Raw genomic sequence first — 15,214 nt, 5'->3', positions numbered from 1 at the left:
ATAGAAAAAAATTGCCTTGCCTGAGGCTCAGACTGAAGAGGTCATTAGTGTACCAGTATTGGCAAGAGGCTTCAAAATGTATTGATGTGGGGAGATTCAAAATGGCGACTGCGGGACACAGCACTTCTCAGAGACTGAAATAAATAAATACATAAAGATTGAATGATACACTATTGAGTGATGAGTGGGTAAGGTCAGAAATTAGGGGATAAATAAAGAAATTTCTGGAATTAAATGAAAATAGAGAAACAACTTACCAAAATCTATGGGACACTTTGAAGGCAGTGTTGAGAGGAAAGTTCATAGCATTGAATGCCCACATAAGAACAGAAAGTCGCCAAGCAAACAACCTAATGACACAACTCAAGGACCTAGAAAGACTGCAACAGTCTAATCCCAAAGCCAGCAGAAGGCGGGAGATTATTAAAATTAGAGAAGAAATAAATGGAATAGAGAACAAATAAACAATTCAAAGAATCAACAAAACAAAAAGCTGGTTCATTTAGAAGATTAATAGGATTGACAAACCCCTGGCCAACCTAATCAAAAGAAAGAGAGAATCAACTCAAATTATTAAAACAAGAAATGAAAAAGGAGACATCACCACAGACAGAGGGGAAATTCAAAAGATTATCAGAAACTATTTTGAGAATAGTTTCTCCAATAGTCTGGAAAACATGGAAGAAATTGATAGATTTCTAAGCACATATAACCTACCTTAATTGAACCAAGAGGACATAGCAAGCCTAAAACAACCAATAGCAAACAGAAATAGAAACAGCAATCAAAAGAAAAGCCCAGCCCTGATGGGTTTACAGTTGAATTCTACAAAACTTTCAGTGAAGAACTAATACCAATACTTCACAACTTATTCCGGGAAATTGAAAGAGATGGAATTCTCCCTAATTCCTTCGATGAGGCCAGTATCGCATTAATCCCCAAACCAAATAAAGATACTTCAATAAAGGAAAATTACAGACCAATATCCTTAGTAAACATAGATGCAAAATTCTTTTTTTTTAAATTTTAAGGAAATTTTTAATATGCAACAAGTAATTTCTTTTAGTGATTTGAAAAACTATGAGAACATATGCACAAAGCTTAGGTAACTTAGGATTTACTTTTGTAAAGCATGTTAACAAATATTAAATGTTATATTTGCATTTAGGACATGATAACAAATATAAAACACAAGACATCCAATGTTAACACTGATCTCCCACATATAACTTGGATTTAGATACTGATCACTTTATATTCTGTAGAAATAAACTTTCAAAGTTTCATCCATTCTTATAACATGTACTATTATTCCTTACCAAAATCTTCACAAACTTTAAAAGGCTGGTATTAAAGTAGTTTTTTTTTTCTGGAATATTCTAAAACATACCAGTTTGGATTAATTTGCAAAGTTTCAGGGCATGAAAAACAGAGTACTCAAGGAATATGTTTGAACACAATTAAGAATAATTCTGTTTACAGTTATGACAGAAATACCTTTCAGACAGTTAAAAAAAACTCTTAACATAAAAGGTCAAGTAATTCTTAACACAAATAATATATCATGTCAAAATTTCAGCCAAAAGCATAAAAACCTTGCATTTTGTTAAACAATGTATTTATTGGGTGAAAGAAAATAAAAGGAAACTTAAAGAAACAAAAATATCTCAAAATATTCTGACTCCTAAAATAAGAAATTTGCAAGTTAAGAAATGGTCAATGTTGCCTGGAAAATTTTTATGCCTTATTTGTATTCTCAAATTCACTTTAATTTCTTGACATATAATTTAATACTCAAAAAGCTAAATTATTTAATAATTTATAAAGAATGATACATCTCTGGGTAGACATGTTTCACATAATAGTTTCCAATTAAGAAGAAATCACTTGATAGTTTTAATCACATTTATGATTGACAGATTAATGGATTATAATATTCAGTAATTTAGATGGCATAAAGAGAAACACAAGAAATAATCTCATAAATCCTCACTGCAATTCTGTCCACTAATAACACTAAGCCAAGAATCCACTCAAGTTGAATGACATGTTTTCATGTGGATTACTGACCAACAAAAAATAGTTATCCAATGTCAAGCCTTTTCTGTGCGTGCGTGCGTGTGTGTGTGTGTGTGTGTGTGTGTGTGTGTGTGTATCTCTATGTATTTTTAAGAGCAGCTCAATGATTTGGGGGTGTTGGTTAGTACAATACAGAGAACACAGGAGAAAAGTACAAAATGGCACTAACACCAATGCCAGTACTTATCTTATATTCTTAATTTTTGCATTATTTGCTCTTCCTTAGAACATAAATCAAAGCCATTAACTCGAACTTGAGGTATATACATAATACATACAAAACCTTAAGCAAAATACTTTTTTAAGTAACATGACATTTTAAAATATTGGAAACAATATCTGTGCTGATTTGTACTTTGACTTAATGGAACAAGAAGAGAACAACATTTACCTAGGGAAGGTTATACTGACAATAAAGCTCTTAAAGTTCAAAATGTGTTCCTCTCCCTTTGTACTATCCACAGGCTCTACAGCGTCCTGAGAGGAGTCATTACAAGAAAAATGTCAATCACAGCTTAATAATGTACTTTGGAAGGGACTAATGAGAAAGCAAATGGGAAGGTGAGACTTCATCTTTGTTTTCAAATAAGTGGTCTTAATTTTTCTTCTTATAGAAAAAAATTATATCAGTTTATTATAAATATATCTAAACCATTAATTTTTGCATCTTTCAGGTAAAGTCCAGCACTTCATTTATACAAAGTCTATGAGAAGAGGTCAGTAGAAATCATCTAATCTTAAATCGTGACATCATCCATTCAAGTCCTTGGAATAATCCCTCGCCAGTAAGAGCACAGCATGCCTGGATATGCCATTGGTGGTCTTTAATAGAAGTTAGCTTCAAAAACTGGGAGATTTCTGCTACAGTCATGCATTCTTTAACATCTTGTTTATTAGCAAAACTCAGCACTCCAGCTTTCCTTAGGTCCTCATGTGCTAACATTTTGTAGAGCTCTTCTCTAGTTACAGAAATTCTTTGTCTGTACTGTCCACAACAACTATTACAAACTCCGTGTTAGTATAATAAGTGTTCCAGGAAGAATGAAGAGATTCTTGGCCACCAATATCCCACATTAGGAAACGTGTATTATTAATCACTATCTCTTCTACATTACTTCCTATTGTCGGAGATGTATGCACAACTTCATTCATAGAAAATTGGTAAAGGATGGTAGTTTTCCCTGCATTATCCAACCCAACAACGATAACTTTGTGCTCCTGGTGATTGAACAGTCTCCAGATCCTGGTGAAGAGAATGCCCATTCTTGGGCAGCAGACCCCCTCCAGGCAGCCGCTGCCTGGGCTCAGGAGGAGGGGGAGAGAGGCACGCAGTAGCCTCCGCCTCAGCTGCTGTTGCTGCTGCTCCCGCTCCCGTGGTGGCCACCCTCCGGCTTCCAGGGAACCCGAGGGAGGCCGGAGCCACTGCCACTGGGACACTCGCCTGGCTTGCGGACATCGCCGCTGCGTTGTCTGCGACGAGCCTCCCGGGCCAACATCCTCCCCCAGCGCCTCGCGGGCGGCTCAGATGCAAAAATTCTAAATAAAATACTAGCTATATGCATTCAAAACCATATCAAGAGAATTGTACACCATGATCAACTTGGTTTCATCCCAGAAAAGCAAGGCTGCTTCAACATACACAAATCAATATATATTATTCACCACATAATAGAACTAAGAACAAAAGCCACATGATCATATCAATAGATGCTGAAAAAGCATTTGACAAAATCCAATAACTATTTATGTTAAAAACACTGCAGAAAATTGGAATAGAAGGGACATATTTAAACATCATTAAGGCAATATACAATAAATCCAAAGCCAATATCATATTAAATGAGGAAAAACAGCAAGAATTTCCTCTAAAATCAGGAACAAGATAAGGATGACCATTATCACCACTCCTTTTCAATATCCTTGAGACTTGCCACAGCAATAAGACAAGAGAAGGAAATCAAAGGAATTCAAGTAGGAAGAGAGGAATTAAAACTATTCTTATTTGCAGATGATATGATTCTTTATCTAGAAGATCCAATGAACTCAACCAAAAGACTTCTGAAGGTGATTAACCAATTCAGCAAAGTTGTAGGATACAAAATCAACCAAAAGAAATTAGTTGCTATTTTATGTCAACAATGAATCCACAATGAAAGAAATAAAGAAAACTATTCCATTTACTCTAACCTCTAAACCAATAAAATACCTAGGAATAAACCTAACCAAAGATGTAAAAGACCTCTACAGAGAAAACTACAAAACATTAAAGAAAGAAATTAAAGACGACCTTGGAAGATGGAAAGATCTCCCTTGTTTATGGACAAAATGGTCATTCTGCCAAAAGTCATCTATAGATTCAATGCAATTCCCATTAAAATGCCAACAACATTTCTCATAGACCTGGAAAAATCAGTTATGAATTTTGTATGGAGAAATAAAAGACTCAGAATAGCCAGAGCAATTCTGAGCAACAAGAACCAGGCAGGAGGCATCATAATCCCAGACTTCAAATTATACTATAGAACAATAGTAGTAAAAACAGGATGGTATTGGCACAACAATAGGCAGACTGACCAGTGGAACAGATTAGAAGATACAGAAACAAACCCACACATCTAGTCAATTGATCTTTGACAAAGGGGCCAAACTCATACGCTGGAGAAAAGACAGCCTTTTCAACAAATGGTGCTGGGAGAACTGGCTATCCATTTGTAGAAAGTTGGATCTGAATCCTTACTTCTCACCGTGCACAGGAATCAACTCGAGATGGATCAAAGACTTAGAAATTAGACCAGAGACTGTGAAGTTATTAGAGAAAGGCATAGGATCAACACTCCAACATATAGGCACAGGCAGTAACTTTCTCAACAAGACTTCCAAAGTGCAAGAAATTAAAGCAAGAATTAACAAGTGGGATGACATCAAACTAAAAAGTTTCTTCTCATCAAAGGAAACCACTAAGAACCTAAAGAGGAAGTCTACAGAATGGGAGAATATTTTTAACAGCCACCATTCTGATAGGGGGCTAATATCCAGAATATACAAAGAGCTCAAAAGACTCTACACTAGCAAAACAAACAACCCAATCCAGAAATGGGCAGCTGAAATGAATAGACACTTCACAAAAGGAGAGATACAAATGGCCATAGATACATGAAAAGATGTTCAACATCACTAGCCATCAGGGACATGCAAATCAAAACTATGCTGAGATTCCATCTAACCCCAATCAGAGTGGCAAGCATAAATAAATCAAACAACAACAAATGTTGGTGAGGATGTGGGGAAAGAGGAACTCTTTTACACTGTTGGCAGGAGTGCAAAGTAGTTCAGCCACTATGGAGATCAGTATGGAGATTCCTTAGAAAACTGGGAATAGATCCACCATTTGATCCCGCTATACCACTCCTGGGTATCTTTCCAAAGGGCTTGAAATCAGAGAACTACGTTAACATATGCATACCCATGTTCATAGCAGCACAGTTTGTAATAACCAAAATATGGAACCAACCTAGATCTCCATCAACAGATGAATGGGTTGCAAAATTATGGGAAACACACACAATGGAATTCTATTCATCTATAAAGAAGAATGAAATAATAGCATTTGCAAGAAAATGGAAGGAACTGGAGAACATTATGTTAAGTGAGATTAGTCAAGCACAGAAAGAGAAGGGGCATATTTCCTCTAGTATGTCCATGCTAGGGAGTAGTGGTAATACCAGAAGGACTCCAGATAATGGAGGGGAAATCTCAGCAAAGCTATAATGGAAGGATAGGAGAGGAAGAAAGTTGAGGTTGATCAATGGAGGAACTACATCTGAATATGTGTAATTGCATAAATATATCATGGTTATCCTGGACACTCTTTATTGGGAGGGGGGAAGTGGAATGGTTGGGGAGGGAGAGGGCACGAAGCACAATCTAAATGTACACCATTTTCAATATGTTCCACATATAAATAAAATAAAATATGGGGAAAATGATAATAAAAAATTAAAATTCTTCAGCTTAGCCAAAAAACAAAAATGTATTAATGTACCAGTATTGAGAAAGATTTTCAATTTTTTAAATATGTCTTTGGTAGTAAAAGAAGGCAGGAGCTTCAAAGAAAGGGTTGCAGGATTCCAGGCACCAAGGGTGCTTCACAAGAAAACAGAGAGAGTTCTAGGGCCTTTTTCATTGTAAAGATAAGATTTAGCCGGCTGTGGTGGCTCACGCTTGTAATCCCAGCATTTGGGAGGCTGAGACCAGAGGATCGCGGTTTGCAGACAGCCTCAGCTACTTAGTGAGGCCCTCTGCAAGTCAGTGAGACCTGGTTTCAAAATAAAGAATGAAAAATAGGATGCCGGGCGTGGTGTCAACACTTGTAATCCCCGCACTTGGGAGGCGGAGACAGGAGGATCACGCAGGTTTGAAGCCAGCCACATGCACTGGCTTTAAGAAACCCTGTTTCCAAATTAAAAAAGTATAAAAATAGGTCTGGGAGTGTAGCCCGGAGGTAGAAGGGTTTCCAGGAACCCCAGTACCACAAAAAATAAATAAATAAATAAAAAATAAAAAATAGGCAGGTAGTGTCACTCGGAGGTCAAATGTCCCTGGGTTCCATCCCCAGACCCACCAAAAAAAAAAAAAAAAGATAAGATTTCCCAAGGAAATGGAAGGATGCCATAAACCTTCAGGAGATTCCAGACTTCAATAATCATGGGAGAATACCATAAGCCTTCAAGAGATACCAGAATCTGATGATCAAATAACACATTTTGGGGTGTAACAAAAGGCTTGGTGTCTGTACCAGAAACAGGACAGACCAACAGGAAGGAATCCCCCAAATCAAAAGGGCTGGCCCAAGAGGGGGCAAATCTGGTTGAGTCAGAAGGCTGGTTATAAAATACTCTGTACCCAGGAATTATCGGTGACTTCATTTTGGGTCACTTCGTATATTATTCTGCAATGGTATCGGGCTGTAACTATCTTCTTTATTTCTATCTTTGTAATAAACTCACTTAAATCTTCAGCAAGAGTTCGGACTTGTGTATATTGATCTGGAGTCCAGAACAAGGACCCGTGGTTATGGGAATAGTTTCTGCAAGCCTAACAAAGGTCCCAGGGACAGTTCTCTGAAGCCATAACAGTTCAAACCATAACAATTAGCCTAATACATAATTCCCTACATGTGGCACCTATGGTGCTTAAACATTTCCTAAGCCCCTTGTTTTACTCTCCTTCCTGCAACAGCTGATTAGTAAAGTCAGTGCCTCTGTTCTACTTGTGCTGCTGTTTTTCCCCAAGGAGGCCTTCACTCCTCCTTACCTACCCAAAAAATGAGAGGACGCTTGCCAGGACAGGACTGGCAAATTGACTTTACCCATATGCTGTCTCACAAAAAACTAAAATACCTTCTTACCATGGTCAACACCCTAACAGGTTGGGTAGAGGCTTTTCCCTCATAGGACGAGACGGTCAGCATGGTGGCCAATGTGCTATGCTTGGACATTACCCCTCTGTTTGGACTCCCTGATTCCTTACAGTCTGATAATGGACCAGCTTTTATGTCTAAGGTTACTCAATAGGTGGCACAAACCCTTGGCATTTCTTGGAAGCTCCACATCCCATATCGACCACAGTCATCAGGAAAGGTAGAGAAAATGAATGCGATTCTTAAAAACCACCTAACAAAACTCTCCCTGGAGCTGCGGGTAGCGTGGCCTGAACTCCTACCACTGATTCTGGCTCATGTATGGGCCACCCCTCGAAGCCCCACCTTCATGAGACCCTTTGAATTGCTGTACGGTCACCCTTTTTTGCTTAATCATGCTCTCCCTTTGGACCCCACCCCCTCCTTTGGCTTCCTATCTCCCTTACTTGTCTTTTCTCAGGCACCTTCTTAGGGAACATGCTGACTGATATCTTCCTTAACCTGGGACTGAAGAAACCGCTCCACACCCAGCAGTCAAGGCCCTTAAGGCAGGGTATCAAGTCCTCCTCAAGTTGTTTCAACCAAAACATCTCCAACCATGGTGGACTGGGCCTTTTACAGTGATCCTTACAACACATACTTCAGCCAAACTGCTGGGGGACCCCAACTGGCATCACCTTACTTGGCTAAAAAGGGCTCCGTTACAACAACCTCATGAAAAATTCTCTTGTACAGCATTGTGACCCACTAAGCTCCATTTTTCTCAGCATAATTCTCTTTAATGCTTTTTATTTCAGCAGGTCCACTTGTTTATATAGTACGATGTTCTCCCTCTCCAGATACCAGACAGTCATAAGTATTAAAGTCTCTAAAATCTGTTGCTGATGCTCCTGACCCAATAGCATGTTTTCCATTTGACCAGACTCACCCAAACCCACTCACTGCTGAAAAGAGTGGCATGTGTCTCTCTCAGGGAAAATGCTGCTATTACATTAATGAATCTGGTCTAATGAAGAAAATTGCTGGCAAGGGTGGTATATGTCTCTTTCTCAGGAAAAATGCTGCTATTATATTAATAAATCTAGTCTAACAGAGGAAAATGTCTAAACTCTGACTAGGTTAAACAAAAATCTAAAAACACCATAGTGACAATCTACCTCATATCTGGAAGGGTTCCAAGGGCCAGTAGCTATTGGGCTCCTTCCCTTCTGGTCAATGGCCAGTAGCTCATAGGCTCCTTCCTTTCTCAGGACCTGCTTTCATGATTTGCCTTTTCTTTTAATAGCTCCTCATCTGTTTAAGTTTATTCGAACATGCATTACCAAGCTGTTCAAGGTTATCCCTAACTCCTGCTGCAGCCATACTCCCACCCGCCCACTTCTGAAGGACTCAACCTCTCCCAGCCAAGGGGCCCCTACGATGCCCCCTGTCAGCAGGAAGTTGCTATGGACTCCGTCGTTGCCCAATATCAACAAAAGGCCAGAATGATAGGTCGGGTCCCTCTCTTTCCCCACGGGACTCCGCAGCAGGAACAGGAGGTGGAAACCCGGAAGCCAGAAGCAGAGATATTGTGAGACTCTAGTTGTCACGAGACTCCAAACATTGCAAGACAGAATCCAGGCCTCGCAAGACTCCGAATGTTGTTAGAGAATCAGCATTCCCACACTACTAGCCCCACCCTAAACCTTCCACTTTAAATATCGGGGTATTTCTGCTCCCCCACGTGACTCTGCAGACCATGTGGCTCATCAGTTCCTTCCGCTATGGTCCACAGATATCGTCTTAAGGGGCTGGGTTTGATTAAAGCAGCTTTTTTGATAACTCAGCTGGTGTTTACCTCCTTTGCAACTCCCCAGCTCAATTTCTACATTACACCATGTATACACATACACACACACACACACACACACACACACACACACACACAATTGCTCAATGGCAGCTTCCTTATTTGTAAATTGAGAGAAAAAATCCCAACATATGATTGGTGGTGGGGTCCAAGTGACACCATGGTTGTAAAATGCTTTGTGCATTGCGTGGCCATACTGATAAGAATTCATCTCTAGTTTTCTTTCCTCATTACTCACTGGTGTCTGTCTAGTGAGGCCATGAGATGTTGACTGGAGATAAAGATGGAGTATAGACTGAGAACAACCCTGCCGAGATCTAGTCCGGGGTGGGGGCAGATCTTGTGTTGTGGTCTGAAACGTCTACATTTCCACAAATCCTTATGCTAAAATCCTACCCTAAGGTGATGATGTTAGGAGGTGGGGCTTCTGAAAGATGATTGAGTCATGAGGGTGGAGCCCTCAGGAATGAGATTAGTGCCCATATAAGAGAGACCCCAGAGTGCTGTGTGCAGTGGCACATGCCTGTAATCCCAGCTATGCGGAAGGCTGAGGCAGGATTGAAAGTTCAAGACCAGCTGGGCACGATAGTGCACTGTTGTAATCCAAGTATTTAGGAGGCTGAAACAGGAGGATGGTAGGTTTGTAGCCAGCCTCAGCAAGTTGGTGAGGTCATCCACAATGTAGTGAGACCCTGTTTCAAGCTAAAAAAATAAAATAGGGATGGGGGTATAGCTTGGAGGTAGTATGCCCCTGGTCCTATCCCCAGCATCAGAAAGCAAGAAAGCGAGAAAGCAAGAAAGTGAGAAAGAAGGAAGGAAGGAAAGAAAGAGAGAGAGAAAAGAGAAAGGAAGGAAGGAAGAAAGAGAAAAAGAAAGCTTGAGACAAGCCTGGGCAACTGTCTCAAAATTTAAAAATAAGCTGGCAAGTCAGGCATGGTGGCACAGGCTTGTAATCCCAGTACTTGGGAAGCTTAGACATGAGGATCACAGGTTTGCAATCAACCTCAGCAACTTAGTGAGACCCTGTTTCAAAATAAAAAATAAAATAGGGCTGGGGGTGTAGTTCAGTGGTAGAATATTCCTGGGTTCAATCCCTAGTAACCCTCAAAATTAATTAATTAATTAAATACAAATAAAAACTAAAAAGGGCTGGGGATGTACCTCAGTGATGGCATGCCCCTGGGTTTGTTCCTCAGTATTATTGAGGGAGGTGGCAGAGAGAGAGAGAGAGAGAGAGAGAGAGAGAGAGAGAGAGAGAAACCCCAACCCCAGAGAGTCCCTCACCACTCCCACCATGTGAGGACACAGAGAAGAGATGGCTATCCACAAACTGGTAAGTGGGCCCTCACCAGTCAGCAAATCTGCTGGTGCACTTACTGGGCATCCCCGGCATCTAGAACTGTGAGAAATGAGTGTCTGTCATTTACGAGTCACCCAACTTGCATTATTTTGTTAGAACAGCTGAATGCACTGAGGCACTCTGCTCTGAAGAGTTTGCCACAGACAAAATTCAAGATTGGGCTATTGCCTTTCTATTCCCCCGCCAGTGTGCAAAAGTGGCTTCATGATTGTCCTATCTTTGCCACCTGTAATATCCCCCCACACTTGCCCTTTTAATGATGATAATGATAATGGCTACCTTAAATTTGAATTTTTTATGTGCTACATGGGCACAAAAGGAGGAGGGGTAGAAAATTTGCTTCCTCCTACCTTTGTATATTCTATGTTTTTTTTTATTTGTTGGTTTTTGTTGGGTTTTTTTTTTTTTTTTTTTTTTGTACTTGGGATTGAACCCAGAGGCATTCTATTTCTGAGCTATACCTCAAAACTGATTTTTTACTTTTTATTTTTGGTGGTACTGGGGTTCCTGGAAACCCTTCAATCTATGGGCTATACTCCCAGACCTATTTTTATATTTTTATTTGAAAACAGGGTCTCTTAAGCCAGTGAGGCTGGCTTCGAACCTGGGTGATCCTCCTGTCTCCGCCTCCCAAGTGCGGGGATTACAAGCGTGCACCACCATGCCCAGCCTGATTTTACTTTTTATTTGGAAATAAGGTCTCACTAAGTTGCTGAGAGCCTTACTTAGTTGTTAAGGCTGGCTTCAAACCTGCAATCCTCCTGTTTCAGCTTCCCAAGTACTGGGACCACTGGCGTGGGCCACCACACCCAGCTCTTTGTATATTCTTTGGATAGTTTAAAATTAAGTTGATATAAGGTAGATCAATAGGAGAAAAACAATTCTAATTAAATACTTATGAACAGAAGTTCCACAAAAATATATCCCACTTAGAATCAGCCAGATGATTGAGGCCAATATTATCGTTCTAAGCTGCAGAAAGGAATAGGGGTTGGGATTCTGGGAGGTGAAGAAGATAATCTATGGAAGGGGAAGGGGAGGAAAGCAGTAGTGAATAAATGTTGCCTTGTTTGTTTGTTTGTTTGTTTTGCAGTACTGAGGCCTGAACCTAGGGACACTCCACCACTGAGCTACAACCCCAGACCTTTTTGTATTTTATTTTGAGATAAGGTCTTGCTAAGTTGCCCAGGCTGGCCTCTAAATTATGATCCTCTAGGTTCACCCTCCTGAGTTGCTGGGATTACAAGTGAGTGATACCTGTTTTATTATGCACATAAGAATTTCCAGTGGTAAAAGTCTTATCTGAGTAGCTCTCTTACTGCTTTAAATACCTTTATTAGCCGGGCATGGTGGCGCATGTTTGTAATCCCAGCACATGGGAGGCTGAGACAGGAGGATCGTGTAGGTTTGAAGCCAGCCTCAGCTACTAAATGAGGCTCTCAGCTACTTAATGAGACCCTGTTTCCAAATAAAGTATAAAATAGGTCTGGGAGTATAGCCTGAAGGTAGAAAAGTCCCTGGGTTTCACTCCCAGTACCACTAAATAAATAAATAAATAAATAAATAAATAAATAAAATAAATACCTTTACTAAACCAGGCATGGTGGTGCATGCTTGTAATCCCTGTATTTGGGAGACTGAGGCAGAAGGATTGCATGTTTGAGGACAGCCTCAGAAAGTAGTGAGACTCTGCCGGACCCAGCCGGCAAAAGTACAGGTTCCGAAGAGAGGAGTGAGGATGAAATAATATAACTCTTAAGAATTAAATTCCAAATAGGATTTATTCCTAAGCATGGAAGGATCGCCAGTCAACACCCGGGTCGATATCTCTACTGGCCGATGCTAGAGCTTCTTCTCTAGTGGTATTTATAGTTTTTTGCTTTAGGTTACCCTGGGGGGAAAATTTCAATGGCCGGGCAGGTCAAACAATACCCTGATGCAACACAAACCTAGTCTTAGCTCAGACAGAACAATATCATCATTAGCATTAGTAACCTTGAAGCTTTCAAGGCCCCAAACCTTGTGGACTCTGGGCGAGGACAGTCAGAAGTAAGATAAGGGGAAAACCTTAATGGCTCCCCACAAGACTTTTATCAACCTAGTCCTAGTGAGACCCTATTTTAAAATAAAAAATAGGAATGGAATGGAATGGGTTCAGTCTCTAGTCACACACACACACACACACACACACACACACACGCATTTTTTGTGTGTGTGTGGTACTGGGGGTGGAACCCAGAGGCTTTCTACCTCCAGGCTATACTCCCAGACCTTTTTTATATTTTATTTGGAAACAGGGTCTCACTAGGTTGCTGAGAGCCTAAGTAGCCGAGGCTGGCTTCGAACCCATGCGATCCTCCTGTCTCAGCCTCCCAAGCGCAGGGATTACAAGCATGCGCCACCACACCCGGCACACACACACATTTTTAATCCAGGCATAGTGGCATACCCCTGTAATCTCAGTACTTGGGAGGCTGAGATAGGAAGTTTCCAAATTCAAGAACAGCCTCAGCAACGTAACAAGACTCAGTAACCTAGCGTACCTTGTTAAAAAAAAAAATACCTGGCCGGGTGTGGTGGCGCACGCTTGTAATCCCTGCACTTGGGAGGCCAAGACAGGAGGATCACACAGGTACTTAGTGACAGTCTCAGCAACTTAGTAAGACCCTGTTTCCAAATAAAGTATAAAAAAGGTCTGGGAGTATAGCCTGGAGGTAGAAAGCCTCTGGGTTCCACCCCAGTACCACAAAAAAAAAAAAAAAAAAAAAAAAAATTAAAATAGGTTGGGGATAATGGGATTGTAGCTTGGTGGTAGAACAGCCCTGAGTTAAGTCCCTAGTACCAAAGAGAGAAAGAGAGAGACAGACAGATAGACAGAGAGAGATATGACTGTATTAGAGACAAATGTCAGGTCAAGAGCAGAGGGAGAGCTGGACACCATGGCCTGTGCTTGTATTCTCAGGTACTTGCGGAGGTCTGGGCAGGAGGATTGAAGCTTGAAGCCAGCACGGGCAATTTATTGAGATCCTGATTGGAGAGAGAGAGGTTTTGTTTGTATTGGAAAGAGATTTGAACATTATCATTGGCTCAAAGGAGTCAATAGAGAAAGAAAGAGCAAAGACCACAGGGGAGAGAAGGATCTTAAACATACTAGGAGTTTGAAGAGGGAAGCTGTTGTGGGTGACATATTTGGGGTTTTGATATGGTGAAAGGCTCCCAGCAGCTTGTTACATCATTAAGGCTGGGGGACACCTAGGATACCTGGGATAAGACACAGGGTTTATAAAACCATAGGCTAGACATGATACATATTCACAGAACATAAAATTTACCATGTGGTATTGATTTAAAACAGCATTCTTCAGACTCCTTGTATTCATACTAGGTTCCTTCAGTGGAAGCTGAAAATCACTAAGAGAGAGCTTAAAATTTATCCTGTGCTGACTCCTTTTGCTTAAATGGATATATCAAATGAAGTGAAAAAGAATAAAATATTAGAGAAGCTAAAAACTACAGCTAAGCTGGGCGTGGTGGTGCACGCTTGTCATCTCGGCGCCTGGGAAGCTGAGACAGGAGGATCACACAGGTTCAAAGCCAGCCTCAGCTACTTAGTGAGACCCTGTTTTTTTTTTTTTTTTTTTGGTGGTACTGGGGGTGGAACCCAGAGGCTTTCTACCTCCGGGCTATACTCCCAGACATATTTTATATTTTATTTGGAAACAGGGTCTCACTAAGTTGCTGAGAGCCTCACTAAGTAGCTGAGGCTGGCTTCGAACCCGTGCCATCCTCCTGTCTCAGCCTTCCAAGCACGGGGATTACAAGCGTGCGCCACCACACCCGGCAAGACCCTGTTTCTAATAAAATATAAAAGTAGGTCTGGGAATGTAGCCCAAAGGTAGAAAGTTCCTGGATTCCATCCCCAGTAACACACACACACACACACACACACACACTACAGCTAAACCCCCAGAAGGTTCTTTAGCCAGCAGAAGTTAACACAGTTTGAGCAATAAGGCAAGTAAGAATCAGGTGTAATGGCACACACCTGTAATCCCAGTACTTAGGGGGCTGAGTCAGGAGGATCACAAATTTGAGACCAGCCATAGCAACTTAGCAAGACCTTGTTTCAACATAAAATATAAAAATGGTCTGGGGGTGTAGCCTGGAGGTAGAATGCCCTGGGTTCAATCCCCAGTACCAAAAAAAGTGAGGATCATGATAAAATGAAACACATACCTGTATACCCAGAAATATAACATATATGTGCGCAGGTGTTGCACAAAGAAGCTAAGAAAGAAGCCAGGTGTGGTGGCGCACACTTGTAATCCCAGCATTTGGGAGGCTGAGACAGGAGGATTGTGATCAAGGACAGCCTCAGGTACTTAGTGAGGCCCTTTGTAATGCAGTGCGATCCTGTTTCAAAATAAAGAATAAAAAATCGGCCTGGAGGTGTAGCTCGGAGATAGAATGCCCTTGGGTTCCTTCCTTAGTAACTCACACACACACA

General features: G+C 40.9%; 1 pseudogene across 1 annotated transcript; it reads right to left on the bottom strand.

The window, feature by feature from the left end:
- Positions 1-2,806: 2,806 nt before the first annotated feature.
- On the bottom strand, positions 2,807-3,342 carry LOC308262548 (ADP-ribosylation factor-like protein 5A; annotated as a pseudogene). Its single transcript has one exon. The product of its transcript is annotated as an ADP-ribosylation factor-like protein 5A (transcript).
- Positions 3,343-15,214: the final 11,872 nt, after the last annotated feature.

The sequence above is a fragment of the Muscardinus avellanarius genome (genome assembly GCF_963383645.1).
Source record: "Muscardinus avellanarius genome assembly, chromosome: 4".
In the NCBI taxonomy this organism is placed as follows: Eukaryota; Metazoa; Chordata; class Mammalia; order Rodentia; family Gliridae; genus Muscardinus; species Muscardinus avellanarius.
This window is presented reverse-complemented; position numbering and strand designations above follow the sequence as displayed.